This window comes from Apodemus sylvaticus, chromosome 20 (assembly GCF_947179515.1).
Source record: "Apodemus sylvaticus chromosome 20, mApoSyl1.1, whole genome shotgun sequence".
NCBI classification, from domain to species: Eukaryota; Metazoa; Chordata; class Mammalia; order Rodentia; family Muridae; genus Apodemus; species Apodemus sylvaticus.
The window spans coordinates 9,449,778-9,463,064 of NC_067491.1; positions in this window are offsets into that span (position 1 = coordinate 9,449,778).

The window sequence follows — 13,287 nt, forward strand, 5'->3', positions numbered from 1 at the left end:
CCTTGGACAAATGGCAAGGAAAACTAAATGAAGTAGGGTCTCTGAGTAACATGGTTTGCATTGCCAGAGGCAAGAGTCAGTCCTGGAAATCTCAAGACTTCAGGGAAAACCCATGCATTGTCTGTCAGTCTTCTGGTGGTAAATTTGAGTTTCTCTGAAAGGCTATTTCCTAATTCAGACTCAGCGAGTAAATTCAAAAGCAGAGGCATAGCAAACATATAGCAGTGAATAAGCCGATAGTACAAACCTCTAGCTTGATATGAGTAAGAAGCCCTTGGGGGTGACCCATTGGATCTAAGTAAACATGCCAAGGACCCATGGAGCCATTTCCTGTTCTGTTCTCAGACATGAGCCCGGCAGGCTCCAAGGACTCTTCTAACCCCATGGCCATACACAGATGGTTCTAGTTAGACTCAGTTGGTCACAAAATTAAACAAAAAGACATTAATGGGGTCTTGAGAGGTGGCTAAGTCATTAAAAGTTCTTGCTGCTCTTCAGGGGATCTGGGTCAGGTTTCTACCACCCATTCATTCGGTGGCTCACAAAGATCTATAACTTCAGCTTCGAGGGATCTGATATCATCTTCTGGTCTCTGACAGAACCAGGCACACATGTGGTAAAGGCACCCATATGCATAAAAGAAATATTTTAAGACACTAACATTGGGAAATGACTAAGTGGGACGGTGACAAGAGCTGTGAGAGCAATGGTATTCAGACCTGGCCAGCCTGAATATGTAATAGACGTTGTCTTAAAAGTAAATGGCTGATAACTTAGCTCAGGAATAGAATATTCTCCTAGCATGCTGGGTTCCATTACTCTCCTCTGCCCTATTAGTATGTGAAGACTTTGTTAATGTTTCTTATCAGGCTTACAACCTAGAAGTGTCTCTACAAAGTGTAACTACCATAATGATCATACCCAGTTCCCCCTTCTCTATAGAAGGATGGAAGGCTGACATCCACCTGGTGCTTTTCTCTGAATTGTGTTGCTGTTTCCTACCATGTAAGTTGAGGGAATATCACTTTATGTGGAAAAGCCTAATAGACTCCCCATTTCAAAGTCTCTAATCTTTCCCATCTTCTATTATTGCAATGTTGAGGCCAAACAATTTTGCTTTGATATAGACAGAAGTCTAATTATTCAAATTGTTATTATGTGAATGTATCTATATTCTCTTAACATAGTCACAGTTAAAGAAAAGTAGTAAGAGAAAATTTGTCCAAACAATTGGAACATGTATATCACTATCACAACAAAAGCATGAAATTCCTGGGTTAGAAAACTGTTGAGAGGAAAGCCATCCATGATCTCTAGTTTTACCACAGAGCTATAGTAATAAAAACAGCATGATATAGGTACACAGACAGACACATTGATCAATGGAATCAAACTGAAGGAGGAGGTACTAGTTCACATATATATGGACACCTGATTTAAAAAAAAAGAAAGAAAGAAACTATAAATGGATACTGGAAAAAAAGACAGCATCTCTCATAAATGGTTCTGGTCAAAATGGATGTCTGCATGTAGAGGAATCCAAAGAAACCCACACTTATTACCCTGCACAAAGTGAATGGATCAAAGATCTCAATGTAGGATCTGATAGAAAAGAAAGTAGGAAATAGCCCTAATCTCATTGACACAGAAAAATAGTTCCTTAACAGAACACTGGTAACAGAGGTACTACGAACAATTAAAAAATGGTATCTCAAAAAACAGATAAGCTTCTGTATAGCAAACATCATCATTATTTGGAAAAGGCAGCATGTTTCATAAAGAGTAAAAATTTTAGCCAACTACACATCTGATAAAGGAAATAGATAGACAGATAGATAAATATGCAGATAGATAGATAGATAGATGCATACATACATACATACATACATAGATTCAAGAAATTGGACACCAAGAAAAGCAACCAATTTTAAAAGTTGGGGTACAGCTCTAAACAGAAATTTCTCAATAAAAGGTAATAGAAATGGTGGAGAAACACTTAAAGAACTAATCAACCTCCTTAGTCATCAGGGAGGTGTAAACCAAACTACTTTGAGATTTTATCTTGGCCTAGATCAATAAAACACATGACAAACAGCTCATGCTGACAAGACTGGAGTAAGAGAAACACTCATGCATTGCTCCGTGCTCCTGGGAGCACAAACTTGTACAAGCACCATGGGAATCGATGTGTTGTTTCCTCAGAAACCTGGGAGAGCTCTATCTGAAGATCTAGCTCCTCTTGGATGCATGCCCAAAGGACACTTCATGCTACCACAGAGACACTTGCTCAACCATGTGCATTCCTTGCTGCTCTATTCATAATAACCAGAATTTAGAAACACTCTAGATAGCTATAAATAAATGAATGGATTAGGAAAATGTGATACATTTATACAATGGAATATTACTCAGCTGTTTAAGCACAAGCGAAGTCATAAAATTAGAAGCCAATAGACAGAACTAGAAAAATGAAATCTTCCGGAGTGAGGCAACCCAGACCAAAAGTGGCAAATGTGGCATGTATTGACCTATATGTCAATATAAGCTGTTAAATTCTTAATAATCAGTCTACAACCCATATAATGACAAAGGTTGGTTATACAGTAAGGACCTGGGGAAGGAGGGACAGATAGATCTCTTTAGGAAGAAAAACATAATATAGATCATGTGGTTTGACCAGGGTAAAGACTGGATCAGGAGAGTAAACTGGAAACTTCTGGTTTCTTTGGAAAAGTTAGTTATGCCAAATGATATTTTGCTGGGGCATACAGATGAAAATGTTTTCCTGAAGCACAAACAGGTGAAATGATGTTTTGATTTAGCAAACACGTTTGGAGGAGTATAAATATGGCCCTCAGACAGTGGGAGACAAGTTCTAAGCATTGTTTTGGTTTGCTCTGCCCTGCCATTCTTCACTAACAACACACCTGAATTGGTTCACCTTATACAGCATTGTTGATCTCAACTAGTGGTAAGGACGCCATTACAAGAAACATGCCAAGGAACTGCTCAAGAAGCTCCTACGGCAGCTCGTATAAGAGAAAAATCTATTTTCCATTAAAACAAAAAAGTACAAAAGAGTAAAACTTCCACATTACAAGGTAATGATTAATTAATTTACTATGAAATCCCAATAATAAATATAAGTTAAGCTTACACCATTTCCCAGGACAGTGTCAGAAAATGGAGGGCTAGAACAGAACACGAACTCCCAGGTCACTGTGATGATGCACCAGGGCTGTGCATGAGTTCTGAAATGTAAATCAACAATTGTAATTCAGCATGGTAATTGCTTTCAGGGGTGTACAGGCACAGAACCTTGAGAAGGTCAAAGAGGAGTATCCAATTTAGATGGGGGAGGTTTTACAGAGCAAGTGACACTTTAATTACAACCCGGAAGGATCAGTAGGTGTTAAGCAAGCAGCATTAAGGAAACTGAGCCAGAGAGCATAGTAATGGATCCCTGAAAGATGTGCACAATAGCCAAACACTGCAATCCATCTACAAGGAAGCCTGTTTGCCTATTCCTCTTCATCTTCTATTTCAGATTATGCAAAAACAAACAAACAACAACAACAACAAAAACATGGATTTTAAAGTCTATTTCTGAGGCTTAAAACCTAGCCTCATCTGGGCCTACATGCCAGTAAACAGTATAGAAGTCATCAACTTTTCACTGCTGATGGTGTTGTTCCTTGAAAGGTAGTGTAGTCCCATTGGGTTAAAACATGTCACCTTCTAAATTGGGGTCCCCTGTTTAGGTTCATAGTCTCATTAACCATGGAACTGAAGACTCAGAAGGAAGCCAGAGTATAATTTTATTAAGTTGAACAGAAGAACCCTGAGACAAACAAACTGTGTTTCAACAGCTGCCCAGAGAGGGTGCAGGCAGAGAAGAGGAGTTATAAACACCACACCTTTTGGAAGTAAACATATGGCACAGAACAGTGTGGGGACAGCTTTAAAGATTGGGAGTGAGAATGTTCAGAGATTCAAAGAATACATGCTTAGGTTTTGACAAGTGTCTAAAAGAAGTAAAAAACAGATTTAGCAAAAAGTGTCTATCTTCTGAGTAATTGAGAAAAGTGTGCAGGTCTAAGATACACATGACCATGTCTCTGAAGTGACTGCATTGAATGCAGGGTTTCTGAGAAAGAAAAGTACATTAAGAGGGAGAAATTATCCTTTCCCCTCTCTTTAGCTTGGCTGGAAAGAATGAGCCATCCCGAGGTGCTGTTTGGATTAACTCCTACAGGTAGGTTGGGATGTGAGGTATGCACCCAAGGCCAGAAGTACAACCCATTCTTTTGATCCAGAGAAAAAAATAGTTTTTCCTTAATGGGTCTCAACAGAGCCCTGATCAAAGCTGCTATAATATTCCCACCACCCCACAAAGAGGTAACCCAAACAACAATAAAGAGATGGTCTATAATTACAGAAAGCCTGTAGCCTGTTTCCACTAGGACAATCCAGAGGTCCAATCCCAAAGCTGTTCTCCAGAAGGAATTGCGGCTGGCACCAGTTCAGCTGTGTTTTCCCTCTAGCCTCCGGGCTAACCAGTTTATTTAGGAAGAGATAAGGAAACAGAGTTGCTGTCTGGCATTCTTGGTAGGTAGAGTACCAAAAGTGGTCCTGCAACTGCTGCTGCTTTTCACAGTGTGTGGGAGCCCCCAGTTCTGTTTCTGCCTCCCACTGTAGTCATGCACACAGCCAGAATCTGGAAACCATCCTTCACTGGCGCATGCCTGTCTGTCAGCGTTTCTTCTAGTGGGCACCTTTTCCCACTGGGTCTCCAGGCTGCCATTCTTATATGATCCCAAGTTTAATCTCCATGAAATTCTTCAAAACCATAAATGATGATGTTCCTCTCTTAGTTACTTCCCGCCCCCGCATTGATTCTCTTTGCCTTGAGGAGAAAATCCACACTAATTGTTTGTACAGGACTGTTCCTGATTCTTTGAGCGCTTAAACACGTCTGCTAAATCTCCATTCCAAGAAATACTTTTAGTTGTTACAGTTTCAGTGACTTGGGAAAGAAACTAAAAAACATATGGCCCGGCCTCTTGGTCTCTTGCTTCCTTTTGTGATTAATGGCCTTGCGTAGCTCTGCTCCATGGTCCCACTCTCTCTGCCAGCATGATAATGTTCTGGTTTCAGTAGAGTTCTGTAATCAGCTTCTTTTTAGGGTATCATCCCTAAATAGCCATATTGTATAGGGCAGGCACCACAGCCCTACCTTATAAGTTAACTCTAGACTATTCTTCAATGGTTCATGTGATGAAGGCTTGACTCCAAGCTGCTGTTACCATTTTCGGGTGGAGGAAGCTTCAGGAATTGGGTGTATGAAGAAGTGGCTACCGCTGAGTGGGGCTGCGTGTTTTGAAGGGTGACGTTTGTCCCTTCCACCCTTTTCTTCACTGCCACCCTGAGACAAGCAGCCCACAAACATCAGACGCCAGGGATGCAGCCGGGAGGCTCTGTCTCAGCACAGGTGCAGACACAACATCACATACAGAACACGAAGACCATGAGCCAAAAGAAAAGGTTCTTTCTTTACGTTGTTTTACCAGGCACTGATATAAACCTTCAACTTCTTTGCGAGTTTAAGAAATACAGTTGAGTTTCTGTCCTGTGTAGATGATCCCTTCCATTTTCTGTTTATCGTTTTTTTGTTTTCTCTTGCATGTATGTGTGTGTGTGAGTGTGCATGTGCACTTCTGCACACTCACTTGAGTGTGTACATGTATGCCCTTAAGTGTGGGGGTGCAGGTGTGCCCAGGAATCCAAGTGTGCACACGTATGTATGTGGAGGCACAGTCATGAGACTTCCTTAGATATTCTGTGCCTTGTTTGTTGAGGCAGATTCTCTCACTGTTCAATTGAGCCCAGAGCTGTCAGGTAGAGCTGTTCTAGCAAGCTTGCACGAGAATATATGGTTCTACCTTCTGAGCACTGGAATCTGACGGCAGGTGTGCACGCCCACTCACCTTTCACACTAAGGGTCTGAAATCTCATCTCCCCATTCACACCGCAAGCATTCCAGCTGGGCTACCTTCCTGACCCTGACAATCTCTCTGAAGCTCACATGTGCACACACATGAAAATGTTCCTTCCCACAGTTGCCTAAACTGATTCGTCCATTTTGTGATTGAAAGCAGCTGGGACGTCACAGGTGATTTAAAAGGCAGAATTTCAAATCTTGTCTTGTATATACTGCAGACAGACGGGTTTTCATTTGCTGGCACTATCTCCTGGTCACCTGCTAGTGGTTCTCAGAGGAGCCAAGCTAATGTGTTTAGCAAGAGGAAAGGAACCTAAGAAATGATCCTTCTGAGACAAGGATACAGATCTTCGCCAGTGATGGCGCTTCGATTCTCAGCCTGTGTTCTGTGAAGGAAGGATGTACTCATTCGAGGGAAGTTGCTCAGGAATCACAAAGACAAGACATCATTTCCCCTTTTAACACTTCATCCTATTGATCCTCTCCCACTTTCCACTCACTGGGGATCAGTACGGCACCTAAGCAACAAGGCTATCACTGGGGCTGTCAGAGTGACATTTGATTAAGTCAGGCTTCTGGGCTTATCTTTAAAAGTGCTGGATTTCTATGCTAAGAAGTTAATCCTGATGCTTCTGATGCAATTACATTTGTAGCTTCAACCAGGGTTTTTATTCTGTCTCTTTTTTCCATAGGCAATTACTCCCTAAACTTGGATAATCTAGGTAGCACCTGCTGTTTCTTTCCTGGAGGGCAGAGGGAGGGGTGACTTCAAGAAATCTGGGGTAGGCATTCCAAGCAAACTTACTTAGGCAAGCCTCCTGCTCAGTCTCTACAATTTGAAGGGAACCACATAGTCTTATCCAGTGACTGGCTAATAAATAATATTAAGTATCTTTGGCTACACGTATAAGGTCAGGCTCTTACCTATATCTTATACACAATTTAAATCTGGAAAGAGTACTCTAATATTAAAGGCAACACTGTATTATTCCAGTACTACAAAGATGAGGAAATACTCCTATGAGATGAGTTGTAGGATAGCCTGGGCTACATGAGGATAGTAAAGCCACGCATCAGAAGTTGACTCAAAAAGCAAAGCAAAACAAACCGAAGGTTGGGAAGGAAGGAAGGAAGGAAGGAAGGAAGGAAGGAAGGAAGGAAGGAAGGAAGGAAGGAAGGAAGGAAGGAAGGAAGGAAAAAAGGAAGGAAGGAAAGAAGAAATAGGAAAAAAGGGAGGGAAAGACAGAAAGAAGGAAGAGAGGGAAGAAAAGAAGAAGGAAGGAAGGAAGGAAGGAAGGAAGGAAGGAAGGAAGGAAGGAAGGAATAGAAAGAAGGGAGGGAAGATGCAGGAGCAAAAATTATTTGTTTATGTAGTATGCAATAATCTTTCTCACGCCTTACAGAAAACCACCTTTTACTGCTGTGAACAGACACTATGACCAAGACAATTTTGATAAGGACAACATTTAAGTGGAGCTGACTTACAGGTTCAGAGGTTCAGTCCATTATCATCAAGGTGGGAGCATGGCAGCATCCAGGCAGGCATGGTGCAGGAGGAGCTGAGAGTTCTACATCTTCATCTGAAGGCTACTAGCAGAATACTGGCAACTAGGACAAGGGTCTTAAGTCCACACCCAGAGTGCCACACCTACTCCAACAGAGCCACACCTCTAATCCTACCAGTCCCTGAGCCAAGCATATGCAAACCATCTCACTATACTACCACAGCTTCTCTTTCAACTCCCAACTATATATTAATTTATAAACATATGTACTCAGAATTAAATATCTCTGTTAGAATTATTACTCCCTACTGGTCTGTAGACTGTACTGACTTCCAAAGCATATATGAGGAACTATTGTTTTAAGATGTATCTCTTCTGTGAAAACAATATCAGAGTGGCAACAATAAACCTGGGCTACACAGATATCTCAGTGGGTCAAAGCATTTGCTCTGCAATTGTGAGAACCCAGATTCAGCTTCCCACATGAACAGAAAGGATCAGGCATGGCTACAAGTAAACTTGATCATTGGGAGGTGGAAACAGGCAGACTCTGAGAGGTCCATGGCCAGACAGTGTAATCAAAAACTTCTGGTTCACTGGGAAAGCCTGCCTAGAGGTAATACAGCAGAAAGCAATAGCGGAAGAGAGTTGGCTTCCTGCTGTGGCTTTCAAATGTGTGCATATGGGTACACATGCCCATACACTCACATGTAGGCACCACACACACATCACATAAGATACACACAAATAAATAAGGAAGGATGAGTGACAGGAAGGAAGGAAGAAAGAAAGGGTGGGAGGAAAGGAGGAAAGGAGGGAAGGAGGGAGGGAAGGAAAGAATGAAAATCTTTGCAAAAGTAAAAGACATCATAAGTACAAGTGTACAATTGGCAGGACCTGTGTGTCAGAGACAGCAACATCACCTAGAGCACCAGGGGAGGGGGCCTGGTAGTAATGGGTCAGCATTTGCAGAATTGAGAAATAGTAGAAGTCGAGAAGCCAGAAGATCCCCTAATCCCTGAAAGGGATGACAAACTAATGGATTGAATCCCCAGTGGAAAACATCGCTGGGAGTCCCATCGCTGGGAAGCTCATGAAGACATGAGGCACGCAATGAGGAAAGGAAAAAGAGTTAAAACACTTGAGCTGTGGTCTTTAAAATGGAAGATTGAATTTTAGATATCAGAAAAATCTGTTATCATTAGAGTAGGTATACACATCAGGAGGAGAGGCGTCAGGTAGATTTATACCTTTTGAAGTTATTTGTGTTATGACTTGCAGGCATGGAGTTATTAATGAAGTAATCAAGGAATACACAGCTGTGTCTTGGTAGCTCTGTCTCCTGGTGGTTAAAATATCCTCTTGTGGTCAGACGGTGTTGAAGTTGCAAGTGGATTCTTCCAGATCAGAAAGGAAAACGCTTGAACACTTTTCCAATGCCTATGCACGGCCATCAGTGAATGTGCTCTGACACTCTGGGAAATCGGGAAAAGCCTTGCAGAGAGTTTGATTCTGGAGCATGCACAGTTTAACAACTTCATCAAAACACAGAGGAAGACTAAAGAGAGAGATGTAGCAGGTTGTTGATGGCGTGGCTATCATAGATATGGAAAGAACATTAGGATTTATCTAGGGGAAGACATTTGACCAAAACCCTTAAAAGCAAAAAAAAAAAAAAAAAAAGGAATGGTGAACTTCAAAATCTGTGTATGAGGGGGAAAGGGGGCTTCTAGATAGATCAGCATATTGAGTTCTACAGTGGGGATTCGCCAGGGTTTAGAACCCATCAAGGTGCCAGTGGTGGCGCACTCCTTTGATCTCAGCACTTGGGAAGCAGAGGCAGGCGGATTTCTGAGTTCGAGGCCAGCCTGGTCTTCAGAGTGAGTTCCAGGACAGTCAGGGCTATACAGAGAAACTCTGGCTCCAAAAAAGCAAAAAACAAAAAACAAAAGAAAAAAGAAAAAAAAAGAAAAAAAACATCAAGGCTAGCCATTGAACAGACAGAAGCAGAAGACAGGGAAGTAATTATATAGACTTTAGATTATTGTAAAGCGTTGGGGTTTTATGTCTGTTTTCTTTAATGGCATATATTAATAGTACAGTGTTGCACTTCATATAAACAACTTCACTAAAGTCTATCATACTTTGATCCCATTCATCCCTTTCCGCTACCCCACCCTCTTCAGTCTCTCTTCTTTTCCCTTTCCTATTCCCTTTCCCCTACCCCACCCTCCAGTCTCTCTGCCTTCTCCCTTCCTATTAATTTCTTCCAGTGCCCCAGTCTCACTTATGCTAAATCAAACAGCCATACCCAAAAAGCTCTGAGCAGAAGAGAGAGAAGATCCGGCCCCTGTGTTTTAAACAGAACTCACCAGTAGGTTGCAAAGAAAGTCAATGTAGTGACCATGGACACGGAAGTAACCAAGAGCCAAGTCATAGTGACAGAGCAGAGATTTAGAAATAAAAATCAGTCCAAAGGACAAGATTCAGAATGTGTTTTGGAAAAGCGCCTACAGAATGGAGTAGATAGAAGGGAATTCACGGTGACTTTAAGGACTGCAGTCTAAGCAGCTGACCACGCTATTGGCCACACTATTGGAAAAACTGAAGACGTGTGAGAAGGGAAAGCAACGGGACATAAGAAAGAACTGCAGAAATGTTTGGGGGCAGATGTTCTCAGTATAAAATTAGACTCTAAAAGCAAGAGGGGACAAGGAAGGTGAAAGGAGACATCTCAAGTGAGACTTTAAATGCAGTAATTGTGTTAGAGAGAAATTAAAACTTTTAAAAAGTAAGTCCCATTACTTGACTTTATAATTGAACCATTCTATTATCACAGACCGGGAGCTATCTTCACATCATTGCCGTCTTTACATGGAATCGTCATTATATCACCATTGTGCTGCCGTCTTCCAAAGACTCACTTTAATGGTATAGTAATGTCAGCTTCTTGAAGCCCTCTACCTTGTAAAGTAGAAAGGCCCTGCCTTTTCACAACTTACTGAGCAACCTGAAAGGGAAGGTAAAGCCAGATCAGGGTCTCCCTTACTCAGAAGGTAATGGCAAATCCGGAAGACAAAGAGCTTCCATCATCATGTGGACAAACGGCTGGCATGCTGTTCTGCGATGCTAATGATGAGTCTTCCAGGCCAATTTATTCCCTAGAAGTTTCAAATTTTCCATAAGGAAAAGGAAAACACATGTGTTCCTGGGCTCAAGTTTCGTTAGTAGAAGTTTACATAGAACTCCAACTCCTCTCACGTCATTGGGTCACCTATCCATTAGGAGTAGTAAAAGTATACTTTGTTAAATCAGAAGCCAACCTCCATGCTCCAACTCCAGCCACTATCTTTCTATGCCTTTTGGTATTTCTCATTCACTGTTTTCAGCCTAATGGGGAAACAGGGAGAAGGGTAACCCTTTTAGTAAAATATATGACTTTTGTTGCTGGAGTTTGGTTGAACAACAATTTGTAAGTCACAGGCATTGAGTGTGTTAACTTCCAAAGCTAGTTTTTGTATCTGTAAAACAAATACTATCAACACTAGTGTTAAAAGAAAACATAGTAAGATCATTTTGCAATGCATACCCAGATTCAATCCTCAACATGAAATCTTCTCAATGTCTTAGCTTTCAATACCCAACCCCATTCTTTTAGTAGCTATAACTCTAGTAGGGTCGAACAGGATTGTTTCTTAATATCATATGGGGCATAACAGAAGCTGTAGATGTTCATATGCTACGATGTGAGGGAAACACGAGGAAAGGAAAGGAAAGGAAAGGAAAGGAAAGGAAAGGAAAGGAAAGGAAAGGAAAGGAAAGGAAAGGAAAAGAAAGATGGAGAGGGGAGGCAAGGGAAGGGAAGGACTGTCTCTGGTGAGCATTAAGGCTAAACTAAATATAATAGTTCAGGTGCTTTCTGACACTGTCTGAGGTTAGCTCAAAATATAACAAGATGCATGGCAGCACAATTGGGCAATAGTAATTGAACTAGCTGGTAAATCTTCCTGCTGTTGAAAAGGAAAAAAAAATCTCAAAGAACTAAAATCTTAGAGAACTCTAAACCTTGGAAGAAAAGTATAGCTATCCAGTACTGCATGCAGATTCCATCTATCAAGATTTACTATGTCATCCACACATTGAATCGGGAAGAACATTTAGTCAGAGATGACCATGTTTGAGTATTTCATATTTTCTTGAAAATAAAAAGTTTGGAACATAGATTAAATTCTAGATCACTATACAACTCTATTCTACAGCACAGATACTTCAAATACTTTTATCATGACCATTCCTAGCTGGCATCTCTGCTGCATGGGATTCTGCTCATCAAAGTCAAGACTCATGACTCTGTCTGGACTGGTCATGACTGGCTATCTATCTTTTTTACATTATAACTAACACTCAACATTGCTGAGAACAAAGATTCAGCTTAATCTGTGCTAGATTAACCCATTAGTATAACAATACTACATCTGTCAGACATCAAGTTTCAAGCATATTTAATTATGAAGTGAGAGAATTGCTAAGAACATGATGTTTTAATAACTTGAGTAGTGTTTTAGAGGAGATGCAGAGTCCCTGCCAACTGTAAGGGCCTGTCTCTTGGAAATTCCTACAATTCCATACAATTAACAAATGCCATTAATTAAAGGATCTGAATTCACCTGGCATTTTGCTTTCAGGAAACTTTCCTCATCACCTTAGAACATAGTAAAATGGTATAAAGAGATGGAAATAATCATACACTGAAGGCACTCACTATGATCATTATTGCTAATAAATCAGCCTATATAGAGATTATGTACTTTCATTGGTGATACTTAAGGAACTCCAAAGTTATAAATTATTTAACATCTTTCAATAAATGGTGCTCTTAAATAAAAGAGGATTAGCAGACAGAACTCTATTTTCACTTCCATTTGTTTTGTATTCATACCGTTGTTCTTTAGAAATCTGCCTTCAATACAATAAACAGTCCAGATGAAAGCAAAGACATTCATTTAAGAAAAGACAGTCAAGGAATTATAATTTTACTCTTTTGAAAATAAGATGATGAGAAAACAGGGGGAAATGTAGCAAGAAAAAATTAGGAAGACGGAAGCTTCTGAAAGGGAGCTGTGTGTCTCAGTTACAGTACAATAATTGTCATATTTGTGATAAATGAATTAAAAATGGAGGCACCAGGGAACCGGTTTAGCAGGTAGATGTTGTGGATAACTCTGGGCTCATATTTTGATGCTAATTCCACTCATGGGAGGGGCTACAGACAAGGAGTTAAGCCTTGTGAAGCTGCTCCCCACCTTAACTTTTCAAATAAAGCCAAAACAACCCTGAGATTTCACCTCACACCAGTCAGAATGGCTAAGGTTAAAAACTCAGGAGACAGCAGGTGTTGGCAAGGATGTGGAGAAAGAGGAACACTCCTTCACTGCTGGTGGGATTGTAAAATGGTACAACCACTATGGAAATCAGTCTGGCGGTTCCTAAGAAAACTGGGCATAACACTTCTGGAGGACCTGCTATACCTCTCCTGGGCATATACCCAGAGGATTCCCCATCATGCAATAAGGACACATGCTCTACTATGTTCATAGCAGCCTTATTTATAATAGCCAGAAGCTGGAAAGAACCCAGATATCCCTCAATGGAGGAATGGATACAGAAAATGTGGTATATATATACAATGGAGTACTATTCAGCAATTAAAAACAATGAATTCATGAATTTTTTAGGCAAATGAATGGAACTGGAAAATATCATCCTAAGCGAGGTAACGCA